Here is a 27932-nt window from a genome sequence, read left to right as displayed (position 1 = left end):
CTCTCGTCCCTCTCCCCAGGGCCATCACCAAGGAGCTGCATTAAATGACAGTTCATGTTGACATGTGTCTCCCTGTTGCCCTCCCCTGTCTCATTAAAGGAGACACACAGGTGGGGGCAGACTGAAGAGCCAAAGTAACCGCATCACAGGGGAGGTGTGAGCCCTGGCGAGGACATTTGCAATTATATTAGGTGGAGAAAGGCGCTTTCAGAGGAAGAGACACCTGGGGGTGAGGCTTCTGCAGGGGACCTGGCTTCTCTTCAGAGGCGCTGCAGGAGATGGTTGCTGAGCTGCGCAGGAAGAGGGTGTGGCTGCCAGGATTACTTCCAGCATAATTGGCTTTGCATGGCTCATGTATCAGCAATCAATTTCTGTATTTTCCTTTTACAGTTGGAATTCATAAACAAATCTGTGTATTCTCACCCTGTAGCATTTTTTTTTCCTGCTTCTTTCTGCTGTTTTGCTGTTCATCTCACTAGCACCTAGACTCCTTATGTCTCCTGTATGGACCAGACATTTCATACCTGGTGGTTCAAATGGTAAAGAATCTGCCTACAATCGGGAGACCTGGGTTCAATCCCTGGGTCGGGAAGATCTCCTGGAGAAGGGCATGGCAACCCACTCCAGTATTCTTGCCTAAAAAATCCCATGGACAGAGGAGCCTGGCGGGCTACAGTCCATGGGGTCACAAAGAGTCAGACCTGACTGAATAACTAACACGCACACACACACATGTTCAGGATGCTAGATGTTGAGCAACAAGGGAGTAAGGTGGGTGCCCTGTAGGTGCCCACAATCTAGCAGCCAGGCAGTTTTGAGATTGTGTGAAAAATGCTCCAACCAGTGTATGTGGCACCCCACTCCAGTCCTCTTGCCTGAAAAATCCCATGGACAGAGGAGCCTGGTGGGCTGCAGTCCATGGGGTCGCTGAGGGTCATATGCGACTGAGCGACTGCACTTTCACTTTTCACTTTCATGCGTTGGAGAAGGAAATGGCAACCCACTCCAGTGTTCTTGCCTGGAGAATCCCAGGGACGGGGGAGCCTGGTGGGCTGCCTTCTATGGGGTCACACAGAGTCGGACACGACTGAAGTGACTTAGCAGTAGCAGCAGTGTATACATAGAGGAGAGTCTTCTGCAGTGTGACCATCAGGACCATCTTTAAAAATCTCCCATCAGATCCCAGGAAGATCCTCAGTCCTCCCACCTGCCAAGTCAGACCCTCCCCCAAAGAATAAGCTTTATTAAGAGTTTCAATCAGCTCACTCTTAATTTTTCTCTCTCCTGCAATCAGTGAGTCATCAGGCTGTAATTCATTAGGATTACTCTTATCGTCAGTAAGAGCACAGCTGGGCACTCAGTGTCTCGGCCGGAGCTCTCTGCAGACAGGAGGGGCCAATGGTGAATGCAGGGGTGGGGGGCCCACCCTACCAGGTCCTGGGATGCCCCCTCGAAGGAGGAGGACTCAGGAGGGAGGCAGAAACACTCACCAGTCTGGATCCGAAGCCGAATTCCCACAGCTCTTGTATAGCTCTTTTCTATGACCCTTTTATTGAAGGTAGAATTTTTATTAAAATGAATGAGCTCTTGTCTAAGAATTCTTTCACTCTCTGCCCTCTTCTCTGGTTTCCCTTTGCATCAAATGGGCATAGCCAGACCTATTTCATGGGATTCTGGGGAGGATAAATCAAGATAATGAATATGAACGCCTGTGACACAATGATGGAGGTGATTGGCATGTTTTGAGCACTTGTTCTCCATTTTATGCACCATGCATGCAGAGTCTTGTTTAATTCCTACAGAAACACTGTGGGGCTTTTTTGGTTCATTTATCTATTCATGCTTTTAAAAAACATTTATTGGGCATCTACTATGGCCAAATATTATGCAACTGGGGATCTAGCCATGAATAGGCAAAGTCGCTGCATGCATGCGTGCTAAGTCGCTTCAGTCGTGTCTGACTCTTTGTGACACCATGGACTGCAGCCCGCCAGGCTCCTCTGTCCATGGGATTCTCCAGGCAAGAATACTGGAGTGGGTTGCCATGTCCTCCTCCAGGGGATCTTCCTGACCCAGGGACGGAACCCAAGTCTCTATTTCCTGAATTGGCAGGTGGCCTCTTTACCACTAGCGCCACCTGTTACACAATTTTATAGACCAGGACACCAAGACTCAGAGACAGTTAGTCACTTGGGCAGGGTCGCAGCACCACTTGGCTGGCTCTGAAGCCAGTCCCTGCTCTGCTGTGAGGGACTATCTCCCCAGGTCTGAGCACAGTGCTAGGAAAGGAGAGAATTTTGTTTATGTCTGAAGCTTCCTTCCACCCTCCCCCGGCTTTGTGTAGATTTGATTACAGGACATCAAGGAGAGGACTGCCTTGGGATTAGGAGTTAATGGGTGTGACCTCAGGGAAGTTGTTTAACCCCTCTGAGTCTGTTTCCATGGCAGTGAGTTGGAGAGGAAATTAACAAGGTTGGATGGCCTTTCAAATAGTCAGCATATGGGAACATGCTTTAAAACCTGATGTCCTGGGACTTACCTGGTGACTCAGTGGTTAAAAGTCCACCTGCCAATACGGGGGAATGGGTTCGATCCCTGGTCCAGGAAGGTCCCACAAGGCAGCTAAGCCCGTGCACCCTAGAGCCTATGCTCCACAATAAGAGAGTAGCCCCTGCTTACTGCAACTAGAGAAAGCCCACACGTGTTAATGAAGACCCAGTGCAACCAAAAATAAATGAATAGATTTTAAAATACACTGGTTATATCACCTTCAGCAAGTTACTGACCTCACTGTGCCTCAGTTTTGTCATCTATGAAATGAGAATAATATATTACATACTGAGAGGGTTGTTCACTAGAATTAAGTAATCTTGTTCCAGGGGTAACCACTGTGACTCCCTGCTGTCCAGCACCATAGCTTTATTCTTTCCTTCAAAAGTGCAGCAAAACCCTGATATTCTGAGATGGTCCTAATGATTACATTTCTTACTCTGAAAATCAAGTCTATTGTTTCTGGAAAATGTCATGTCCCGCTATTCAGTGTGGGATTTATATCCTTCAGACTGGGAGGTTTTTATTTTGTCTGTTTGTTTTGTTTTTTTAATGCGACATTTAGAAATTTAATGGAGCAATTTCATTTCCATTGACTGAAGTAGATTGTTGAAAGAACAAGAAAGCTAAAGAGCAGGTTCTCATTCCAGGACACAGCCTCATACATGGAGTGGTTTTTGTGTTTTCCTGACAAAGAGCTAAGACTTTGTTTTTCCTTCAGGCTAATCAGTGGTGAAATCCCCTGTCTCAAACCCAAGTCAATTATGTTTAACCAGAACAACTGGGAGTATGGACCTGGAGATGACCAGTCTAGATGCAGGGATAAGCCCCATCTGCTATGCAGAGGACAGGTTGGGTGCTCTTGCCAGGTGTGGTGGTCAAGTCACTGCAAGGCCACGTTTGGGCTTTTTTGAGATCTCAGGTTGCTCAACCTGGAAGCCTAAACTCATGAAACGTCATGGCTGCCCATCCTCTTCAAGTGAACAGTACATTTCAGGACCTTCATTCCAAGGGATGGCAGCGATGGGTGCCCACTGACTTGTCTGCACTGTGACGACAAGCCACCGTGTACTCAGCAGCTCCATGCATGTGACAAGCCCTTCCCAAGCACTTCATGTCGTCATCCCCAGTCGTTATCAGAAATGCATTTTACAGATGAGGAAACTGAAGCTCAGAGAGGGGGCGTGGCTCACCCAAGGCCACACAGCTATGAAGTTAGCAAGCCAGGTCCTTTTTATTCCAAAGCTCTTTTCATTCTGGTAAACAATCAAGAAAACTTAAAAATGGGACATGAGGAAACAGTAGAAAAAGCCTCAGGAACAGGTGACGATGGTGGTGGTAGTGGTTAACCATCAGTAGAAAAGTGCTACTGTCCATCGTGGTAATAGTGATGTTACTAACTATTCATTTTTAGAAAAGGATCTAAAAATGGATGAAAAGATACTTAGTCAATTCTTTTGAAAAGAGTGGAGTTTGTAGGCTTGAATTCCCAATGTCAAAGGCAGAACAGCCTGATCAACCTGCTTCTGGATTTTTTTCCTCCCTGCCTTCCTGCATCACAGGCTGCACACTGTAGGCCATTTTTTGCTTCTAGTCTAAATAGGACTAAATGAACCCAATCTGTCCTGCCCACAGAAAAATGAGAGCAGCTGACATTTATTTAGCGCTCTGTGTGCCAAGCCCTGTTCTCTGCACTTTCTGGTCTTAACTCCCTTAAAGCTGCACAAGGATCCTGTGGGACAGACCCCCTTATCATGATCTTTTTTCAGAGATGAGAAAATCGAGGTTCAGGGGAGCCATGTCACTCATGGAGGTGACTCCCTGGAGAGCGGCCAGGATGCGTGGCCAGGATGCGCACCCAGGCAAGCTGGTCCTGAGGCTACTCTACCCGCCCCGGCCCAGTAGGACCTGTTCCCAGCCTCGTTCTTCCAGTTGAGCAGTGGTTTTGCACAGACTTGTCCAGTACTCCGTGGATCATGTCGCAATTTTACAGAAGTCCTGGGTGTCCAGGGTTAGGGGGTTCCATCCACAGAACAGCCTGTACCTGTACCAGCTCAGCACACCTGTACCAAATCCCTACCGGGTCCAAAGTACCAAACCCTGTGAGTGCAGGTTCTCAGCCACACCCTCATGGAATTCCAGATTCCCAGAGGGCTGGAGGGCTGGGAGCATCTTGGATATTTCTATCTTCCCTGCCCTGAGCTACAGTCTTCCTGTATCTCCAACATGGACCCTCTCATCTGCCTCTTAACCCTCTGCCACAGCACCGAGAGCACTTCTCCCTGACGTATTTTTTTTTTTTAATTGCAGTATAGTTGCAATCCACTCCAGTATTCTTGCCTGGGAAATCCTATGGACAGAGGAGCCTAGCAGGTTACAGTCCATGGGATCACAAGAACCAGACACAACTTAGCGAGTAAACCACCAACCACCACCGAAGTTGCTTTTAGGCTTCCCAGGTGGCAGAGTAGTAAAGAATCCACCTCCCGATGCAAAAGACACAAGTAATGCGGGTTCCATCCCTGGGTCGGGAAGATCTCATGGAGTAGAAAATGGTACCCCACTCCAATAGTCTTGCCTGGAAAATTCCATGCATAAAAGAGCCTGGCAGGCTATAGTCCATGGAGTCACAAAGAGCTGGACACGACTGAGCGACTGAGCGTACATTACACACATGGCTGCTTTACAGTGCTGTGTTGGTTTCTGAAATACAACAAAGTGAATCAGCTATAAGTATACACATATCTCCCCTCTCTTGGACCTCCCTCCCCAGACTCCTGACATACATTTGCACTGCTTTTCTTCCCCACTCCTGCTCAATGGGAGTAAGAATTTTCCCTCAATACATGGAACCTAGTTGTTAACTATTTGTTCATATCCTGTCTTGTCTTTCTTATTGGAGCCAAACAGGCATGGTTTCCAACAGCACAAAGAGAGGAGCTGCTTAAATAACAAGGCTTATGAGGCTGGAGCAAGAGGGTGTCCATTTATGGCCTCATTCAGAACCACTCCTGTCTGAGTCCCCGAAAAGAAATGCTCTCACGTGTTTTCTTTTCTTTCTCTGTCTGCATCCGTCTTACCTGAGTCTAGAATGTGATGTCTTTCCCTCCTCTTTACCCAATTCCACAGTCACACCTCCCATGCCACTTCCCCATCTCCTGACTTACATGGAAAATCAATGTATTTCAAGTAGGAAATAACGAAGGCAAAGAGCTTTCACTTGAGGTGGAAATTATGCCGCCAGCTTGATGCAAATTGAAGGGAAAGACAAAAATAAAGTGGTGTTAGGTAGTACAGGCGCACTCATAATTCCATGCGGTATTTGCTGCGTTTGTAGCAAGGTGGGCTGGGTGCAGAGCCCAGATAAAACTAATGTTGTATCAAGTTTAGGCTTTTGGGGAAAAAATGTTGGTGAAAAACAGTGGATATTTGTTCAGATTTTTTGCAGAGACATGAATTGTTTTGTAGTCTTCAGTGTATCAGGCTTTTCCCTCTGTCCCCCACCCCCTAAAAAGCAGGGGGCACTCTGGGAACGGAAAGATGATCGTGGAGACCAGTTTACGGTTGGAGCATAACTTCTGCTCATCACACGTGTGGGTTCCAATTTCTGAGGCTCAAAATGTATTGGTCCTTCATTTTGTCCCCGTACTGGGTTTAAGTTGGTTGTTTTCAAAGGCTCAGAGATGGGAGCTGGCAGCTGGGGATGAGGCCACAATGTCACCAGCAGGTGCATATGCCATTGCCCGCTCTGTTCCTTCGCCTCCAGGAAGCATCAGGGGTTGTCATCCATGCCTGAAAAGGAGGTTCCAAATGAAGAGCCATGCATGTCTGCCTTACAGAGCTTGCAGGCGTTGTTATCAGCATTCTCCTGGCAGACGGTAATTGCTCTGCCATAAGGCACTGCCTCTTACATGTACCGCATACTGATTTTAAGTGACCTGGACAGATATTGATCATTTTCGTGGTTAGGTATATATTCTCAAGAGTAATAGGAAAAAAGATAACCTGTGTTATGTTGTAACCTGTTGTGATACGTATTACTGCTTAGAATGATGCTAGACTTTGCAAAACAATTTCTTTTATTAAGAAAAGAGAATGAGTGGTATTTGTCTACGGCATAACTCAAGACAGCGTGGTGCAGATGACTGAAGTTAAAGGAACCACACTCGAATGTGAGCATTTTTAGTTAACTTTTTAAAAACCACCATGCATATGGTCTTGTCTGCCACACTCCTCCCCCACCCCCCAATTTATCTCCCCTATTTCTGGAAGAATGAAAGAAAAATGTCAGTGTGCACACGAATGACTTTGGGGTATCCTAAAACCATAGATCCCTCATATTCTCACCAAGAGAGCCTAATACAGTGGGTTTGAGGGAGGCCCTGGAATCTGCGTTTTAATAAGCTTCCCTGGTGGCTTCGTGGTAGGAGGTCCTTAGGATCTTACTTCTCAAAGCACTGCCTCAGAATATGCGCCCAAACAAAGCTTTGGCATAGAAGGCGCCCTTCTATTTTTTCCCCAGTGATTGATGCCTGCTCTCTGGGAATAAAGTCTCATAAAACCTAATTTAATTGTCGAGCAGTGCTTCCTCTTTAGAACCTCTTGTACATGCAGGGTGGGGGGCCGCTCGTCTCACTGGGATTTGTCAACCTCAGCACTATTGACATTTGGGGCTGGCTAACTCTTGGTCACGATGGATCATCCTCACACATTGTAGGATAAAGCAGTGCCCTCCCTGGCCTCTACCCTCTAGATATCAGTAGTGCCCTCCAACCCGCGCTGTTGTGACAGCCAAAAACATCTTCAGATGTTGTCAGACGTCCTCCAGGGGGACAGACTCATCCACGGGGAGAACCACTGGGTTATGTTGGTCCCTTCATCCCACTTTGATAAGCCTTTCAAGTCACCACTGGACTCAGAAAACGGTGCTAAAAATGCATTTGCCAGCCTCCTGTTTCGAGGATCCAAGTTACTTGAAAACGCAGGTCCCCAGATGGAAAAAGTCTGCTCCAGTAGAAATTATTCATAGCTCTATACCCCCTTGAATTTGTATTCTGTGCATGAAACAAAAGAGAAGCCTGCAGCCTGGCATCAACCTACTTGAGATCAGCTGCAAATTCAAGGGACTTCATGAACTCAGAATATAGCTGGGACAGGGCAGGTGGCCAGTGGACTGCCCTCCCAAGGGAATCCAAATGACCCAACATGTGTTTCAGCCTTACTGTGTGCCTGCACTATGGTAGCTGGTAAGGATACAAACATGAATGAGCTGGAGCTCTGTCCCTAGAGAGGCTTAGGTCTATTAGGAGACAAGCATGACATAGTGGTCCTTTGCCACGTGGCCTAGCCTCAGATCCAACTCTGCTCATACTAGCTGTGTGACTGTGGGCAAATTACATGGTTTCCCTGTGCCTCTGTTTCCTCAGAGGTAGAAAGGGTACCTACCTCAGGCGGTTGTTAGAAATGGTACATACATCACGCAGTTGTTTGGAGGGTTCATACATCTAAGGCTTTTCGAACAATGCCTGGCATGTAGAAAAGGCTATGTTAAGCCAGGACATGGAAGCAACCTAGATGTCCATCAGCAGATGAATGAATAAGAAAGCTGTGGTACATGTACACAATGGAGTATCACTCAGCCATTAAAAAGAATACATTTGAATCAGTTCTAATGAGGTGGATGAAACTGGAGCCTATTATACAGAGTGAAGTAAGCCAGAAAAAAAAACACCAATACAGTATACTAACGCATATATATGGAATTTAGAAAGATGGTAACAATAACCCTGTGTACGAGACAGCAAAAGAGACACTGATGTATAGAACAGTCTTATGGACTCTGTGAGAGAGGGAGAGGGTGGGAAGATTTGGGAGAATGGCATTGAAACATGTAAAATATCATGTATGAAACGAGTTGCCAGTCCAGGTTCGATGCACAATACTGGATGCTTGGGGCTGGTGCACTGGGACGACCCAGAGGGATGGAATGGGGAGGGAGGAGGGAGGAGGGTTCAGGATGGGGAACACATGTATACCTGTGGCGGATTCATTTTGATATTTGGCAAAACTAATACAATTATGTAAAGTTTAAAAATAAAATAAAAATTAAAAAAAAATACAAAAAAAAAAAAAAAGAAAAGGCTATGTTAGAAAGCCCAGTGGTGGGCTTCTCTGGTAGTTCATTGGTAAAGAATCTGCCTGCCAATGCAGAGGACACGGGTTTGATCCCTGGTCTGGGAAGATCCCACGGCCATCTACTGAGCCCATGAACCTAGAGCCTGTGCTCTGCAATGAAGGAAGCCAGCGAACCTCAACTAGAGAGTAGCCCCTGCTACTCTGGTTGTGGGGACAACTAGGGAAAGCCGCACGCAGCAATAAAGACCCAGCACAGCCAAAATTTTTTTTAATTTAATTTTTAAAAGTTCAAAAATAAAATTATGTGTGTTAGTCACTCAGTTGTGTCTGATTTGTTATGATCCCATGGACTGTAATCTGCCAGCCTCCTCTGTCCATGGGATTTCCCAAGCAAGAATACTGGAGTGGGTTGCCAATTCCTTCTCCAGGGGATCCCCCTGACCCAGGGATCGAACCCAGGTCTCCTGCATTGCAGGGAGATTCTTTACCATCTGAGCCACCAGGGAAGCCCTATCTATCTAAACCCAAATTCAATCTTGGATTAGGTAACTATCACCAGTGGACGGACCATGAACGTAACCAGTTTTCACCATGGCTGAGAGTCTGAGACATAGTTAGCTCCAGCTCTTTGAAATGAGTGGTAGCAACAGGAATTAAATACAGACTTTCCTGTAGCTCAAACGGTAAAGAATCTGCCTGTGATGCAGGAGACCAGGGTTCGATCCCTGGGTTGGGAAGTTCCTCTGGAGAAGGGACTGGCAAGCCACTCCAGTATTCTTGCCTGGAGAATTCCATGGACAGAGAAGCCTGGTGGGCTACAGTCCATGGGGTGGCAAAGAGTCGGACTCGACCGAATGACTGACACACAATAGGAATTGAATAGAAGCCATCGGTTAAGTAAAGCTAGATAAGGAAGCTAAGAATTTAGTGAATGTTTACTGAGAGCGTACAGCTCAGGGATCTGTTACATTTACAACTGTGTTCAGTGCAGAATTCATGAGTAACTGAAGACAACCCAAGAGTCTAGCCATAGGGGAGTGGTGTATGCTACCTTCAGACAATGAAATCTGGCCAGGAGGATAAGGATTACTCTTAACGTGTGGATGGGGAATGGCAACTGTGATACATGGTGACGTGAATAACGCAAGTTGCTGAATAATGCATCTGGTGCAATCCCTTTTGTAAAAAATAATCTCTGTGTGTGGGTGTGTTTGTGCTTGGGAAAAGGATAGACATCAAACTGTTAAAAGCAGTTAGCTCTGTAGGGGGGAGTGGAAATAGAGAAGCAGAAGTGGAGGATCATTTTCCCCTGAACACTCCTGTTATCATTTAGATTTTCAGAAAAATCAGATGTTGCTGGTGAAATTTAAAAATTCTAAAAAAAATTTTTTTTTAATTTAGCTGCATTGGATCTTAGTTGAGGCATGCAGAATCTTCATTGCAGCGCACAAGCTCCAAAGTATTCAGGCTTAGTTACCCCACCGCATGTGGGATCTTAGTTCCCCTGCTGCTGCTGCTAAGTCGCTTCAGTCGTGTCCGACTCGGTGCGACCCCATAGACGGCAGCCCACCAGGCTCCTCTGTCCCTGGGATTCTCCAGGCAAGAACACTGGAGTGGGTTGCCATTTCCTTCTCCAATGCATGAAAGTGAAAAGTAAAAGTGAAGTCGCTCAGTCCTGTCCAACTCTTCGCGACTCCATGGACTGCAGCCCACCAGGTTCCTCCGTCCAAGGGATTTCCCAGGCAAGAGTACTGGAGTGGGGTGCCATTGCCTTCTCCGCTTAGTTCCCCTACCAGGGATCAAACGCATGTCCTCTGCAATGGACAGCAGATTCTTAACCACTGGGCCTCCAAGGAAGTCCCTAAGAACTGAAGATGGTTTTAACTAAAAAGGACAGAGCATGAAGGCTGCTCCCATCCTAGGGGTCTATCATCAACTTGCTTAAACCCTTCTTTGCCTCAATTTCCTCAAAATAGGAAACCTCCCAGGAGTGTTGGAAAAATGACAGACGTGCATTGAAACCGCCCGGCCTCTTTGTACGGATGCCCAGAGCTTGCACGTCAGGTCAGAGGATGTTTCCCCATAATGACACCCACCTCATAAGGGTGCAGTGAGAAGTAAATGAAATCAAAGCTGCATAAAACGCCTGGATCTTCTTAAGTACTCAAAAGACATAGCTGAGTTAGTGCCTTATACCAGCCTCCCCAGCATAGAGCCCAGTGAAAGGCATCACCAAATTATGGCATGGTTTTTTAATTACAAACCAAACTAATTCAGGGACTTCCCTGATGGTCCAGTGGTTAAGACTTTGCCTTTCAATACAGGGGGTGTAGGTTCTATCCCTGGTCAGGAAGCCGAGGATGGCCAAAAAAAACAAAACATAAAACAGAAGCAATATTATAACAAATTCAATAAAGACTTTAAAAATGGTCCTCATTTTTTTTTTTAAATCTAAAAAAAACCCCACCAAACTAATTCTAATGCCTGTTGCTGCGTTTCTCAAACAGACACATTCTCCAGATAGTTTAGGGTCTCCCTGGCTAACAGCATGATGGGAGGACAGATGGCAAAAGACACAAGACCTCCCTCCATACTCGCCCTGTGACCATATAACTCCTTTCACAGATGGCGCGGGTTCTCTGTGGGTGAAATTGGATGGCAGTCCTTCCTCCCTTGATCCTTCAGGGCTATTGTGAACACAAATGAGACAGGAGTGTTGTGTAAACTTTAAAGCCCTGTCCACATGGACAACTCTCATTATCACCATCATCCTTTTTATTTGACCTTAAACTGTAAGAAGGATCTGTCTCACACCTAACTAGCACTCAAGTATCAGAGACTTCAGCTCCAAAATTAATTTTTCAGAGTACTTAAAAACCACTTGTCACTGGTGGGGGGGGGGGGGGGCGGTGAACTGGGAGATTGGGACTGACACATGTGCACTGCCATGTGCAAAACAGATAGCTGGGGGAAGGTCTGTATAGCATAAGGAGCTCAGCTCAGAGCTCCGCGGTGGTCTAGATGGGTGGGATGGCGGGTGCGAGGGAGGTCCTAGAGGGAGGGGAGGTATGTATACATATGGCTGACTCCTGTCTTTGTAAAGCAGAAACTAATGCAACATTGTAAAGCAACTATACCCCAATTAAACACAAAAACCGCTTGCCAGTGATGGCTGCAGCTAGGGTAATAACTGCAAAGTGGGAAAGCAGACAGAGAACTCACACCTTCCACAAAAGAAGGCCGTTCTTGGCGTCGCTTTCAGACGATGATGTTTGGCTCCTGGTCTGAGCTGCTTTAATGGAAGCCTGCTCCAGTGTTCTTGCCTGGAGAATCCCATGGACAAAGGAACCTGGCAGACTACACAGTCCATGGGGTCGCAAAGAGTCAGACATGACCGAGCAACTAACACGATATTGGTCCTCTGTGCTCTGAGCACACTTCCCAGGCTGACCTGCACTCCGCTGGCAGATGGAGATGTGCCTTGCCCAGGGGCCAGTGGATTCACCATGTTTTCAATCTTCCTTGGTGATTTCCTCCTTCTACAGATGTCACTTAGTTCTAACTTGTTCTGTAATTGAAAACGTCTTATACCTTGTTCCAGAAACCTGTGGCACTGAGCCAGTGGCGGTTAGGACTCACCTGCACAGCAAGCTTAAAGAAAGTTTATCTGATTGGGGCTTGGTAGCCAAAAGGAGTTCGAAAAGTTAAAAACTTTGTGATTATTCATTGCTCTTTAGGTTCATGTATAGACTTTGCATCCCTGGAGGTTTCTAAAAATAGACTAAATATTCATCCTTCTTATTCAGTAACCCTCTCCTAGACCTCTCCTCCCTCTTGCTTCCACTCACATCGCCTCCCACGTTCACGCCGACCTCCTCGGTGACCCGTCAACCCCAGCTTTCGGCCCTACTGTCACTCTCTTCGGCGGGGCCTTGCATCTCATGCCTAGCCTCTTTCTGAAGCCTCCGGTTTTACTCTCTTCCATCCATCTTCCATCCCACAGCCAGGGTGACCTTGGAAAGCACAGGGGTTTCTTGTGCTTGCCAGTCTAAAGCCCCCACTGCCTTCATTGGCCATCAGGTGAGTCGATGTTGCCCAAGGCCCGCCTCCCCAGGATAAGCCCCTCCCACCGCCCCTCCCCGCAACCCTGCTTCCCAGTGGCTCACCTCCCTGCTCCCAGAAGTGCACGCTGTCAGACTGGTCTGCTCCCATTTCCCTTAAACATACCACGCCTCCGAACCTCTGCTCTACAGCCTGTCTGCCCAGTGTTCTCCTTCCCTCTCTCGTTCACCTGGTAAACTCCTGCTTGCACCTCAAAACCCAGCTCAGAAATCCTCTCCTCAGAGAAGTAACTCAAAGTGAGAAAAATCAGAGCCAAGCCAAAGACCGGAGGGACCAGCAATCACCATTACCGTTTGCTTTCTTAAATCCAGGGCACTGCCCTTGCATGTTTCCTTGTTTGGTCAGGCCTCACCTGACTCTAACGGTAAATCCTATCCTTATCCTGGTTTTGCAGATGAAGACACAGAAGGTGAGAGCCGAGTGACTGGCCCACGGTCACACAGCCAGCTCGCTGTGGAACTGGGATCTAAATGTCAGTCTGTTGGAGGAGAGCTTGCAGTTCGGTCAGCTATCTGGGACAGTGTTTTTCGAACTGTCAGTCACAATTCACCAAGTAGGTGTGAAATCAGTCTAGTAGGCAGGGCTAGCTACATAATTCGTGGGGTCCAGGGGGAAACGAAAATGCAGGGCCCTTTGTTCAAAGAGGAACAAGCATTTTCCTTTCTTCTGCAGTCTCTCCACTTGTCTTGGCTTCCATGGCCACAGCCTTGACCCTCACGCAGCTGACTGTTTTGAAAATACCGTGCTTTTTCTGCGTGTGCTGCTCGCGGGCAGTGTGGCCTCGGAGCTGGCGTCAGCCCTGACCGGCAGTGACACAGTCTGGGAGAGGCTGTCAGAGGCCCTTCCTGACAGAAACAGCAAATTCTGTCTGCTGTGTCCACCAGCCTCCTGCTGGCTGGGGCACTCGCAGGAGCAGCCTCTTACAAGCTGACTCCCAGCCGCCTGCAGGCTGCTGTGTGTGACAGCGTGGCCACTGGGCTCTAAGAATGGATATACGATAAGAGCTGGGTGAGTGGCTACAAAACAGCATTCCCAGTGGCGGGGGGACCCAGCCTGTGTAGCCTAGTCAATGGTCGCAAATCCAGGGACCACCCTTTAATCAGCCCAGCTGTGTGCCCCAGACCCAACAGCCTCCAGTGCCTGTCTCCTAATCAGCAGCCCTTTGCAAGAGGTGTCTTATCTCCACTTTGCAGATGCAGAAACTGAGGCTGAAAGAACCTAAGGGGCTTGCCCAAGGCTCTGTATTCATTCACTAGCAAATATAAAGGCATCTACTATGTGCCAGATCCTCAGAAGACAGGAAGGCAAAAGAAAGGGAGCCTTAGTCTAGTGGGAGCCAGGAAGAGGTGTAAAGATCCCAGCTCTATTGAGAGACCACTCACATACCGTGTAATTCACCGGGTACAGTGCACCAGCCAGCAGGTTTTGTTCTGTTCCAGAGTTGCGCACCCCCAGCACAATTTTAGACCATTTCCATCACCCCAGAAAGAAACCAGGTGCCCCTGTGCAGTCACGTCCCAATGCCCTCCCTTCCCCCAGGCCTCCCTCCCCCTAAGCTCTTGGCAACTAATCTGCTTTCTGTTGCTATAGATTTGCCTGTTCTGGACATTTCTTACAAATGGAGTCATACAGTTATGTGGTCTTTTGTGACTGGTTTATTTCACTTAGCATCATGTTTTGTAGCATATGCCAGCCCTTCATGCTTTTTTTTTCTGCCAAGTAGGACCCCATTGTATGGATAAAGACCATATCTTGCTTGTTCCACATCAGTTGATGGACATACACATCAGTTCCTGTTTTTGATGATTAGGATAGTGCTGCTGTGAACGTTCACGTACAGATGTTTGCACGGCAGAAACCCAGATTAGAACTCAGTTCTGCCCATCTCCGAAGCCTAGCCACTATTCCTCAGTAGCCTCTGTGCCCCCCAGAGATCATGCTTTCACAAGCCTGTCTGCCTCAGAGCTAGGCAGGTTTTGAGGGGAAAAAATCATCCACAGCCTTAGCTGAGCCTAGAAGACTTGTTGGCAGGGGTGAGACTCCCAGGAGTCGGGCAGGTGAGGAAGTTCTTCAACAGCTGTGTGGCTCTCATCCCGCCCTCCATGATGGGAGCCAGCAGAGAGCAAGGTGTTGGGCGGTGCTATGTCCTGCACGACCTGCACTCAGAGGACTGACAGGACAGGACTAGTTGAGGAGTCTGGGAGGCATCTGCAGTGGAGCCTGAATGTGGGGCCCTTCTGGCTTGGTCTTGCTCAAAGACCACGGAGCATGTGCTTTAAGTCACTCATGGTTCTTTCCTGAGCTAACTACCTCTTAATGACAAAAGAAAGATTGTGACATGATCAGTTATTGACAGGAAGGATAGTGCATAGAGTCCAGCAAGTTCCAAGTCCACAGGTGGGTCCATCCTATTAACTATGACCTCAATGAGTTCAGTGGGCTACTAGGGCAAGACTTTCCTGAATTCCACCCACGCAGAACCTACCCATTCTTTGCTCTATGCTCCTTTCTGTTCTCTTCATCCACAGAACATAATCTATTGTCACATCTCTGCCTGTCTTCTAACCTGTCTCCTCCTTGAACACAGGAAGGAAAGATTGCTTACTGTCAGAGTCAAAGCACCTAGCACAGTCCTTGACACCTTGGAGGTGCTCAGGGGAGGCTGGGGAAGGAAGAAGGCAAGCCAGCAAACAGCTCTGGGGAGTGCCTGCTCTCACCTGCTGTCTGTTCCTGGTAGCCAGCTCCCTGCCAGGCTGCCTGGGCCAACAGGGCAGCATGTACTGAGCCAGAGAGACAGAAGGACACTAAAGGCACTGTCTTCCCACCAGCCAGGTCACCGTAACCACAAACGGTAAAACAGAGAGAGAAGGGGGCCGAGCGGGCAGCAGCCGGAGCAGATGGCATCTGTCTACGACTGACAGGCACAGGGGCCCCACTGGTTATTTCTCAGCCACGCCTGCGGCCCCAGTTCAGCCCTGGCCTAGTTTCAAGCTCATTATATGCCACTGCCGAGCGAAATGCCCACCTTGTCCCTGGTGTCTGGTTCCTGCCCTTTCAGGCCCATCACGTGGCATTTTACTGCTTCTAAGATCCGCCACTTATCAAAACCCCAACTAATTAAAACTTGCAACCGATTTCTTACAATCCTCTGCTTCCTAGTAAACCTTACAGGTTAATTCAGATGCTTCCTTCAGCTGCTAGAGAAGTGGTTTTCTCCCTATTGCTTTGTTATCTAAGCGTTTTCATCTTTTCTTAGATTTTTCTGATGTTCAGTCTACAATTCAGTTGTTCCCAGAGAAACTTCTCTGTCGTTATGGGGAGGCACATCTCTCTTTATGATGGTTCCTGCGGCAAATATTTTAATATTTTTCCCAAAGGGGAGCATCTTGCTTTCTTCCCCGCCTTCCCGAAACCTAACTCTAGGCTGTCTGCTGTAGCCGGTTCTTTGCAGTCATGACAGTGCACCTACTGAGCACCCTTCCCCCACTTCCTGCTGAGTCACCAGGATTCTGCCTCTTCACCTTTCTTGAACCAGCTGTTAGCATCTCAGAGCCCTGGGGGCTGGAGCTGAATCCTGATAGCTCATCCCATTCAGTGCCTATGCCTTACTGGTGATGCAGCAACACCTGTTAGGAACGATACCAGGAAGAGCATTCAGGTCTTCCAGTTCCCTTTCAGGGGCCCTCTCCATGCAGGCGCCTTGCCAGAGGTACAGCGGGTAACCAAGAGGCCACATCTTACGAGCACAGCTGAGTCACGCCATCAGGGTGCGTGACTCTGAACTCAGCCTTCTCCCCACTTCACTCTACCTCCTGTGGCCCCTGAGGCCTCTCCCACCATCATGGTGATTCACAGCCAGAAAGGACAACGTGTTCTCTTCAAGCCTGTGGATCTCCCCAAGTCCTCCTCTTAGATCGTTTATGGAAAATAGAAGATGACTTTGTCAGAAATTTGTCAGAGGTCCTGTACTGATCATTTGGGGAATTTGCTTGGAAAATCACCCATCTCTTTCTGCTCTTGCTTTCCTGGCTTTCTGCTGTTGGAAAACATTCCCTCTCCCAGTTATGGGTGGTTAACAGGAGCCTGGACAAACCTCGGGTTCTAGCAGAGCTGCAGAATTTCTTGGGATTGCAAATAAAAGCAGCAAAGCCTCCATTTGTGTCCCATCAAAAGCAGGCTCATTCTTTTCTCATTTCTGGCAGAGTGTCATTTTGTGATGCCTTGGGAAATGATTCACTGGTGGTAGTGGATTATTTTCCCCATTGTACCCTGTGGCCTGAAGGCCAAGGAAAGTGATAAATAGTGTCGGGCAGGGAATGGAGGTGATGGGTTTTTAAGTCTCAGCTCCCCCAAATGTGGATTTCCAGCTTGGGGCTTCGATGATTTACCTGCCTCCCCTCCTCATCCTCCTGCAGCCCTCGGGATACACGACTGACTGACCAGCAACCTCTGGTCCCCGGGGCTATTGCTCTCCTGAGCCCGGGCACGCTGATGGGGAAGGACAGTCAGGCCTCTTGCCTTGGTGGGTTTCAAACCGCCTGCCTTGAAGTGCAAATGGCAGGTGCCGATTCCTCTGTGCCTTTCCGAGCCTCCGCCTGGCTCTTTTATGAGATTACAGGCACTTTCATCTCAGGTTTGGCCCCGTTTCCCGTCCTTCTCAGCGAGGCTCCAAAGACGGGCAACGAGGCGAGAACAAGGAGAGGAGGCCCATTCGTGGCTGCAGCCCCGCTGGGCAGGGCCACCTGGCCTGCGCATCCTTCAGCCGCATCCCTTTGAACCTCGGAGGCTGAGAAGGGAGCACCGGGGACCAGGTTAAGAGGGGTCCTTTCCCCCTTGGCGCCTGGAGGAAGTTGCACTGCATCCTGGGAAGGCTCTAATTATCCCATTGCTTTGTGCTGTTCACTTCAATCCAGGGAAGCAGGCCTCCGGTGCTTTTCTTCTCTTTTAAACCCAGAGGTACTTTTGAGGCTCAGGGCTGAGAATACAACCTGTCTCTTACACTTGTGCTTTATGTGCATGCCTGCACACACACCCTTCTTCTTTGCTCTATTTGCTCATCATCTTGCTTGTCAGGTTTCTTGTCCTTTAAAAGTCCAACCCGGGTTTCCTTCCCGTTTTGCTCCCAGTAAAGGGAGGGGGAGCTTCTACCTTCTCCTCAATCCTGATGCCTTCCTTCCATCCATTTGTCCTCTTTTTGAATCATTTCTTGGGGAGCTTTCCTTCGGGGCTAGTGTCTGTCCTTAGGAACAGGAAATGCAACAAATACCAAGGCGGAGTCCTTGCTTTTCGACTTCATGCTACTGATGTTCCTTCCCCACTCCCAGCCCCTTCCAGCTTCCCCTCCCAGCACTCCTCTCCAGACCCCAATCCACCCAAATCCGCACCATTCCCTGGCCCAGCCTTCCTTTTGTGCCTTGGTGCGTTGGCTCATGCATTCCTTGGTTCAGCATGCCCTTCCCTCTCCAGGTCCCCATCCTCACCTTCACCTGGCTCCACCCTGGTCTCTGTGCAACCTTCCAGCACCTCTGCCCCCACCCCAGGCAGCTAGCACCTCCCTCCTCTGTGGGCTCGGAGGCAGTCTAACCGTGACCTGTGTTCCTCAGGGCTCCCAGCCTTGGGCTAACATTTGGGTCCCCATGCGTGAGGCTTTGTCCCCACCGTGGTGGGACTCCAGCACCCAAGCATCTCCAGGCCCCTAACCAGGAGGAGGAGGGGATGACAGAGGATGAGATGGTAGGATGGCATCACTGACTCAATGGACATAAGTTTGAGTAAACTATGGGAGTTGGCGATGGACAGGGAGGCCTGGCGTGCTGCAGTCCATGGGGTCGCAAAGAGTCGGACACGACTGAGCAACTGAACTGAACTATTCCTGGGACCCTCAACAGACGTGATAGTCTAAGAAACTACTGTGACCCCACCTGCTGTTTCTGCTGGAGTTGAGCCTCCTCTTCTTGCCCCTCTGAGGCCCCACAGCATCTGACAGAACACCCAAACCACCACCGTCCCACCCCCACGGTGAACGCCGCTGTGACGAGGAGAATCCACGCCCACCCTACGTGTCACATTCTGTCATGGGGCCCTAGCAGTGCTGCTTCACGCAGAGATTTTTCTCGAGCAAACTCTGTTTTAGCTTGTCCCCTCCTCTCAGAATTAGGCATGGATCCTTGCGACCTGGGCCAGAGGACGATCTGATGGAGATCAGGCACCAGGCTGCAGTCACATTGCATTTCCTTCTGATGACTCAGGCGATGTTCCTGAGTCAGGGTATGTGCCTTCCCTAAGGAAACATTAGCTCCCAAACAGCTCTGGGTTCTTAGAATTCAAAACATTATTAGCGAGTCTGTCCTGCCAGAATTCCAAATGTGCCCTAACGTGTCTGAATCCTAAAACAAACCATACGGGCCCAGGAGGTACAGCCACCACCCTTATCCTCTCCTTGCCCAGAGCAGACATCAGTAATCAATTACAGTTCAGTTTCTGCCCAGAGAGGCCATTAGGATTCTCCCATTAGCATTCTAAAAATCCTGCAGACTGAACCTCTACTCTGAACCTCTACCTGGATCCCCTCAATGGAAATAATTTCTCCCTTTTATTTTTTTAACCTTTCATAACCCTCAGGATTTCACTGCTCATATCTGGGCCCATCCAGGTTATACTAATAAAACTAATGACTAACATCGACTAACTCTTTTTTTAAAAATTGAGGTATAGTTGATATACAATATTATACAAGTTTCAGGAGTACAACACAGTGATTCACGATTTTTCAATACTGGGCTGTATGCCTTGTTTGTGCAGTACGTCCTTGTAGCTTGTTTATTTTATACATGGTTGTTTGCACCTCTTAATCGCCTACTTCAGTCTTGTTCCCCACCCCCACACACACACATACACTGGTAGCCGCTAGTTTGTTCTCTGTATCTGTGAGTCTGCTTTCTTTTTGTTATATTCACTAGTTTGATGTATTTTTTAGATTCCTTATATAAATGATATTTGCCTGATTTCTTTAACATCTAAGTATAATACCTTCCACGTCTATCCATGTCATTGCAAATGGCAAAATTCCATTCTCTCTTTTTTTTTATTTTATTTTTAAACTTTACATAATTGTATTAGTTTTGCCAAATATCAAAATGAATCCGCCACAGGTATACATGTGTTCCCCATCCTGAACCCTCCTCCCTCCTCCCTCCCCATTTCATCCCTCTGGGTCATCCCAGTGCACCAGCCCCAAGCATCCAGTATCGTGCATCAAACCTGGACTGGCAACTCGTTTCATACATGATATTTTACATGTTTCAATGCCATTCTCCCAAATCTTCCCACCCTCTCCCTCTCTCACAGAGTCCATAAGACTGTTCTATACATCAGTGTCTCTTTTGCTGTCTCGTACACAAGGTTATTGTTACCATCTTTCTAAATTCCATATATATGCGTTAGTATACTGTATTGGTGTTTTTCTTTCTGGCTTACTTCACTCTGTATAATAGGCTCCAGTTTCATCCACCTCATTAGAACTGATTCAAATGTATTCTTTTTAATGGCTGAGTAATACTCCATTGTGTATATGTACCACAGCTTTCTTATCCATTCATCTGCTGATGGGCATCTAGGTTGCTTCCATGTCCTGGCTATTATAAACAGTGCTGCGATGAACATTGGGGTACACGTGTCTCTTTCCCTTCTGGTTTCCTCAGTGTGTATGCCCAGCAGTGGGATTGCTGGATCATAAGGCAGTTCTATTTCCAGTTTTTTAAGGAATCTCCACACTGTTCTCCATAGTGGCTGTACTAGTTTGCATTCCCACCAACAGTGTAAGAGGGTTCCCTTTTCTCCACACCCTCTCCAGCATTTATTACTTGTAGACTTTTGGATTGCAGCCATTCTGACTGGTGTGAAATGGTACCTCATAGTGGTTTTGATTTGCATTTCTCTGATAATGAGTGATGTTGAGCATCTTTTCATGTGTTTGTTAGCCACCTGTATGTCTTCTTTGGAGAAATGTCTATTTAGTTCTTTGGCCCATTTTTTGATTGGGTCATTTATTTTTCTGGAGTTGAGCTGTAGGAGTTGCTTGTATATTCTCGAGATTAGTTGTTTGTCAGTTGCTTCATTTGCTATTATCTTCTCCCATTCTGAAGGCTGTCTTTTCACCTTGCTAATAGTTTCCTTTGATGTGCAGAAGCTTTTAAGGTTAATTAGGTCCCATTTGTTTATTTTTGCTTTTATTTCCAATATTCTGGGAGGTGGGTCATAGAGGATCCTGCTGTGATGTATGTCAGAGAGTGTTTTGCCTATGTTCTCCTCTAGGAGTTTTATAGTTTCTGGTCTTACGTTTAGGTCTTTAATCCATTTTGAGTTTATTTTTGTGTATGGTGTTAGAAAGTGTTCTAGTTTCATTCTTCTACAAGCGGTTGACCAGATTTCCCAGCACCACTTGTTAAAGAGATTGTCTTTAATCCATTGTATATTCTTGCCTCCTTTGTCAAAGATAAGGTGTCCATATGTGCGTGGATTTATCTCTGGGCTTTCTATTTTGTTCCATTGATCTATATTTCTGTCTTTGTGCCAGTACCATACTGTCTTGATAACTGTGGCTTTGTAGTAGAGCCTGAAGTCAGGTAGGTTGATTCCTCCAGTTCCATTCTTCTTTCTCAAGATCGCTTTGGCTATTCGAGGTTTTTTGTATTTCCATACAAATTGTGAAATTATTTGTTCTAGCTCTGTGAAGAATGCTGCTGGTAGCTTGATGGGGATTGCATTGAATCTATAGATTGCTTTGGGTAGTATACTCATTTTCACTATATTGATTCTTCCAATCCATGAACATGGTATATTTCTCCATCTGTTAGTGTCCTCTTTGATTTCTTTCACCAGTGTTTTATAGTTTTCTATATATAGGTCTTTAGTTTCTTTAGGTAGATATATTCCTAAGTATTTTATTCTTTCCGTTGCAATGGTGAATGGAATTGTTTCCTTAATTTCTCTTTCTGTTTTCTCATTATTAGTGTATAGGAATGCAAGTGATTTCTGTGTGTTGATTTTATATCCTGCAACTTTACTATAGTCATTGATTAGTTCTAGTAATTTTCTGGTGGAGTCTTTAGGGTTTTCTATGTAGAGGATCATGTCATCTGCAAACAGTGAGAGCTTTACTTCTTCTTTTCCAATTTGGATTCCTTTTATTTCTTTTTCTGCTCTGATTGCTGTGGCCAAAACTTCCAAAACTATGTTGAATAGTAATGGTGAAAGTGGGCACCCTTGTCTTGTTCCTGACTTTAGAGGAAATGCTTTCAATTTTTCACCATTGAGGATAATGTTTGCTGTGGGTTTGTCATATATAGCTTTTATTATGTTGAGGTATGTTCCTTCTATTCCTGCTTTCTGGAGAGTTTTGATCATAAATGGATGTTGAATTTTGTCAAAGGCTTTCTCTGCATCTATGGAGATAATCATATGGTTTTTATTTTTCAATTTGTTAATGTGGTGTATTACATTGATTGATTTTCCGGATATTGAAGAATCCTTGCATCCCTGGGATAAAGCCCACTTGGTCATGGTGTATGATCTTTTTAATGTGTTGTTGGATTCTGATTGCTAGAATTTTGTTAAGGATTTTTGCATCTATGTTCATCAGTGATATTGGCCTGTAGTTTTCTTTTTTTGTGGCATCTTTGTCAGGTTTTGGTATTAGGGTGATGGTGGCCTCATAGAATGAGTTTGGAAGTTTACTATCCTCTGCAATTTTCTGGAAGAGCTTGAGCAGGATAGGTGTTAGCTCTTCTCTAAATTTTTGGTAGAATTCAGCTGTGAAGCCATCTGGACCTGGGCTTTTGTTTGCTGGAAGATTTTTGATTACAGTTTCAATTTCCGTGCTTGTGATGGGTCTGTTAAGATTTTCTATTTCTTCCTGGTCGAGTTTTGGAAAGTTGTACTTTTCTAAGAATTTGTCCATTTCTTCCACGTTGTCCATTTTATTGGCATATAATTGTTGATAGTACTCTCTTATGATCCTTTGTATTTCTGTATTGTCTGTTGTGATCTCTCCATTTTCATTTCTAATTTTATTGATTTGATTTTTCTCCCTTTGTTTCTTGATGAGTCTGGCTGATGGTTTGTCAATTTTATTTATCCTTTCAAAAAACCAGCTTTTGGTTTTGTTGATTTTTGCTATGATCTCTTTTGTTTCTTTTGCATTTATTTCTGCTCTAAGTTTTAAGATTTCTTTCCTTCTACTAACCCTGGGGTTCTTCATTTCTTCCTTTTCTAGTTGCTTTAGGTGTAGAGTTAGGTTATTTATTTGACTTTTTTCTTGTTTCTTGAGGTGTGCCTGTATTGCTATGAACTTTCCCCTTAGGACTGCTTTTACCATGTCCCACAGGTTTTGGGTTGTTGTGTTTTCATTTTCATTCGTTTCTATGCAAATTTTGATTTCTTTTTTGATTTCTTCTGTGATTTGTTGGTTATTCAGCAGCGTGTTGTTCAGCCTCCATATGTTGGAATTTTCAATAGTTTTTCTCTTGTAATTGAGATCTAATCTTACTGCATTGTGGTCAGAAAAGATGCTTGGAATGATTTCTATTTTTTTGAATTTACCAAGGCTAGCTTTATGGACCAGGATGTGATCTATCCTGGAGAAGGTTCCATGTGCGCTTGAGAAAAAGGTGAAATTCATTGTTTTGGGATGAAATGTCCTATAGATATCAATTAGGTCTAACTGGTCTATTGTATCATTTAAAGTTTGTGTTTCCTTGTTAATTTTCTGTTTAGTTGATCTATCCATAGGTGTGAGTGGGGTATTAAAATCTCCCCCTATTATTGTGTTATTGTTAATTTCTCCTTTCATACTTGTTAGCATTTGTCTTACATACTGCGGTGCTCCCGTGTTGGGTGCATATATATTTATAATTGTTATATCTTCTTCTTGGATTGATCCTTTGATCATTATGTAGTGACCATCTTTGTCTCTTTTCACAGTCTTTGTTTTAAAGTCTATTTTATCTGATATGAGTATTGCTACTCCTGCTTTCTTTTGGTCCCTATTTGCATGGAAAATCTTTTTCCAGCCCTTCACTTTCAGTCAGTATGTGTCCCCTGTTTTGAGGTGGGTCTCTTGTAGACAACATATGTAGGGGTCTTGTTTTTGTATCCATTCAGCCAGTCTTTGTCTTTTGGTTGGGGCATTCAACCCATTTACGTTTAAGGTAATTACTGATAAGTATGATCCTGTTGCCATTTACTTTATTGTTTTGGGTTTGAATTTATACACCGTTTTTGTGTTTCCTGTCTAGAGAATATCCTTTAGTATTTGTTGGAGAGCTGGTTTGGTGGTGCAGAATTCTCTCAGCTTTTGCTTGTCTGAAAAGCTTTTGATTTCTCCTTCATACTTGAATGAGATCCTTGCTGGGTACAATAATCTGGGCTGTAGGTTATTTTCTTTCATCATTTTAAGTATGTCTTGCCATTCCCTCCTGGCTTGAAGAGTTTCTATTGAAAGATCAGCTGTTATCCTTATGGGTACTCCCTTGTGTGTTATTTGTTGTTTTTCCCTTGCTGCTTTTAATATTTGTTCTTTGTGTTTGATCTTTGTTAATTTGATTAATATGTGTCTTGGGGTATTTCGCCTTGGGTTTATCCTGTTAGGGACTCTCTGGGTTTCTTGGACTTGGGTGATTATTTCCTTCCCCATTTTAGGGAAGTTTTCCACTATTATCTCCTCAAGTATTTTCTCATGGTCTTTCTTTTTGTCTTCTTCTTCTGGGACCCCTATGATTCGAATGTTGTAGCGTTTAATATTGTCCTGGAGGTCTCTGAGATTGTCCTCATTTCTTTTAATTCGTTTTTCTTTTATCCTCTCTGATTCATTTATTTCTACCATTCTATCTTCTAATCCACTAATCCTATCTTCTGCCTCTGTTATTCTACTATTTGTTGCCTCCAGAGTGTTTTTAATTTCACTTATTGCATTATTCATTATATATTGACTCTTTTTTATTTCTTCTAAGTCCTTGTTAAACCTTTCTTGCATCTTCTCAATCCTTGCCTCCAGGCTATTTATCTGTGATTCCATTTTAATTTCAAGATTTTGGATCAATTTCACTATCATTATTCGGAATTCTTTATCAGGTAGATTCCCTATCTCTTCCTCTTTTGTTTGGTTTGGTGGGCATTTATCCTGTTCCTTTATCTGTTGGCTATTCCTCTGTCTCTTCATCTTGTTTAAATTGCTGCGTTTGGGGTGTCCTTTCTGTATTCTGGCAGTTTGTGGAGTTCTCTTTATTGTGGCGTTTCCTCGCTGTGTGTGGGTTTGTACAGGTGGCTTGTCAAGGTTTCCTGGTTAGGGAAGCTTGTGTCGATGTTCTGGTGGATGGAGGTGTATTTCTTCTCTCTGGAGTGTAATGAAATGTCCAGTAATGAGTTATGAGATGTCTATGGTTTTGGGGTGACTTTGGGCAGCCTGTATCTTGAAGCTGAGGGCTGTGTTCCTTTGTTGCTGGAGAATTTGCTTGGTATGTCTTGCCCTGGAACTTGTTGGCCCTTGTGTGGTGCTTGGTTTCTGTGTCGGTATGGAGGCGTTTGATGAGCTCCTGTCAATTAATGTTCCTTGGAGTCAGGAGTTCCCTGGAGTCAGGGTTTGGACTTAAGCCTCCTACTTCCAGTTATCGGTCTTATTTTTACAGTAGTTTCAAAACTGCTCCTTCTATACAGCACCATTGATAAAACATCTCCTTTCGAAGAGTTGGGTTGCTTTTCTGGGTGCCTGATGTCCTCTGCCGGCATTCAGAAGTTGTTTTGTGGAATTTACTTGACGTTTAAATGCTCTTTTGATGAATTTGTGGGGGAGAAAGTGTTCTCCCCATCCTACTCCTCCGCCATCTTGGCTCCCCCATTCTCTTTTTATACATGTATCTCACGTCTTTATCCACTCATCTGTTGATGGACACTTAAGTTGCTTCCATATCTTAGCTATTGTAAATAGTGCTGCTATGAACATTGGGGAGCATGTATCTCTTCGAATTAGTGTTTTTGGGTTTTTTATATACCCAGGAGCAGAACTGCTAGGTCATATAATAGTTCTATGTTTTTTTAAGTTTGAAGTATAGTTGCTGTACAATATTATGTAAGTTACAGGTGTAATATGATTCACAATTTTAAAGGTTATACTCCATTTATAGTTATTATAAAATATTGGCTATGTTCCCCATGTTGTACAAAATGTCACTGTAGCTTATGTGTACCTCTTAATCCCTGGCCTATTTTTAATTTTTTTGAGATGCCTCCATACCATTTTCCATGGTGGCTGCACCAACTTACATTCTTATCAACACTGTGTTAGAATTCCCTTTTATCCACATCCTCACCAACATCTGTTATTTAAGTGTTCTTTTTGATGATAGCTACTCTGATAGGTGTGAGTGGTATCTCATTGTGGCTTTAATTTGCATTTCTCTGGTGATTACCGATGTTGAGCATCTTTTCATGTGTGCCTGTTGGCCATCTGTGTGTCTTCTTTGGAAAAAATGTCTATTCAGGCTGCCTGACCATTTTTCACTCGGGTTGTTTGCTTTTTAGGTGTTGAGTTGCATGAGCTGTGTATATATTTTGAATATTAACCCCTTATTGCCATGTCATTTGCCAATTTTCTCTCCTATTAAGTAGGCTATCTTTTCTTTTTATTGATGATTTCCTTTGCTGTGCAATAGCTTTTACGTTTAATTAGGTCCCATTTGTTTATTTTTGCTTTTATTTCTTTTGTTTTAGGAGACATCCAAAAAAAAAATTGCTATGATTTATGTCAAAGAGTGTTCCACTGTATTTTCTTCTAGGGGTTATGGTTATCAATTTTACATTTAAGTCTTAACATCTATTTTGGGTTTATTTTTGTATGTGGTGTTAGGAAATATTTTAATCTCATTCTTTTACATGCAGCCGTCCAATTTTCCCAGCATCACTTATTGAAGAGATTGTCTTTTCTCCATTGTATATTCTTTCCTCTTTTGTTATGGATTAATTGACCATGAGTGCCAGGGTTTATTTCTGGACTGTCTGTTCTGTTCCACTGATCTGTGTGTCTGTTTTTGTGCTGGTATTATACTGCTTTGATTCTTGTAGCTTTGTAGTATTCTTTTGAGCTCTTGCCTTGAGTCGGGCTCTGTTCTAAGTGACTCTTCTTAAACTCATTTAAGCCTCACAATCATATGAAGTAAATGCCATTGTTGTTGTTGTTCAGTCTCTCAGTTGTGTCCGACTCTTTGTGACCCCCTGGACTGCAGCACACCAGGCTTCCCTGTCCTTCACCATCTCCCAGAGCCTGTTCAAACTCATCTCCATTGAGTCAGTGATGCCATCCAACCATCTCATCCTCTGTTGTCCCCTTCTCCTCTTGCCTTCAATCTTTCCCAACATCAGAGTCTTTTCTAATGAGTCAGCTCTTCACATCAGGTGGCCAAAGTATTGGAGCTTCAGCATCAGTCCTTCCAATGAATATTCAGGATTGATTTCCTTTAGGATTAACTGGTTTCATCTCCTTGAAGTCCAAGGGACCCTCAAGAGTCTTCTCCAACACCACCATTCAAAAGCATCGATTCTTCAGCACTCAGCCTTCTTTATGGTCCAGCTCTAACATCCATACATGACTACTGGGAAAACCATAGCTTTGACTTGACAGACCTTTGTCTGCAAAGTAATGTCTCTGCTTTTTAATATGCTGTTGTTTGTCATAGCTTTTCTTGTTTGTCATAGCTTTTCTTCCAGGGAGCAAGGAGTCACTATCATCCCCATTTTACAGATGAGGCGATGAGACCCAGGAAGGTCCTCAAGGCAGGAACTGTATCCTACCCATCCTTGTCACTTCAGTGGTTCAGCCAACATTTTTATTAGGCACCCATGCACACCAGGCCCTGCAACAGACCTTGAGGACAATATTAGAATCTTGTGTGATGCTTGGGTGTACCCCTTAAGAAATCATTTACTTTGAGCACAATTTTCATGGAAATAGGAGGATGGGAGCTAAATTCAAGGGGAGTAGAATTGAAGAGTGAAGGAGTAAGTTCATTCAAGGCATTTAAAATGAATGAACCAGAGAGGAAAGAACAAAGCTGGAGTCTGACTAATGTCTTTTA

The 27932-nt window shown here is 45.2% G+C and overlaps 1 protein-coding gene across 22 annotated transcripts in view; it reads left to right on the top strand.

Annotated features, from left to right (window-relative positions):
- Window positions 1–27932, top strand: part of ZHX2 (zinc fingers and homeoboxes 2) — a 189085-nt gene that overhangs the window by 110123 nt on the left and 51030 nt on the right. Inside the window, exon 3 of one of the 22 annotated variants that reach the window (XR_008702130.1) lies at window positions 10662–11478. The exons of 19 other annotated variants lie outside the window; for them this stretch is intronic. The gene's annotated coding sequence lies outside the window, so the exon portion shown is untranslated. Of the gene's footprint in view, window positions 1–19; window positions 8519–10661; window positions 11479–27932 lie in introns of those variants that run through there. 2 more of the 22 variants (XR_008702126.1, XR_008702118.1) reach the window with 2 other exon arrangements.

The sequence above is a fragment of the Bubalus kerabau genome, chromosome 14, assembly GCF_029407905.1.
Source record: "Bubalus kerabau isolate K-KA32 ecotype Philippines breed swamp buffalo chromosome 14, PCC_UOA_SB_1v2, whole genome shotgun sequence".
In the NCBI taxonomy this organism is placed as follows: domain Eukaryota; kingdom Metazoa; phylum Chordata; class Mammalia; order Artiodactyla; family Bovidae; genus Bubalus; species Bubalus kerabau.
This window is presented reverse-complemented; position numbering and strand designations above follow the sequence as displayed.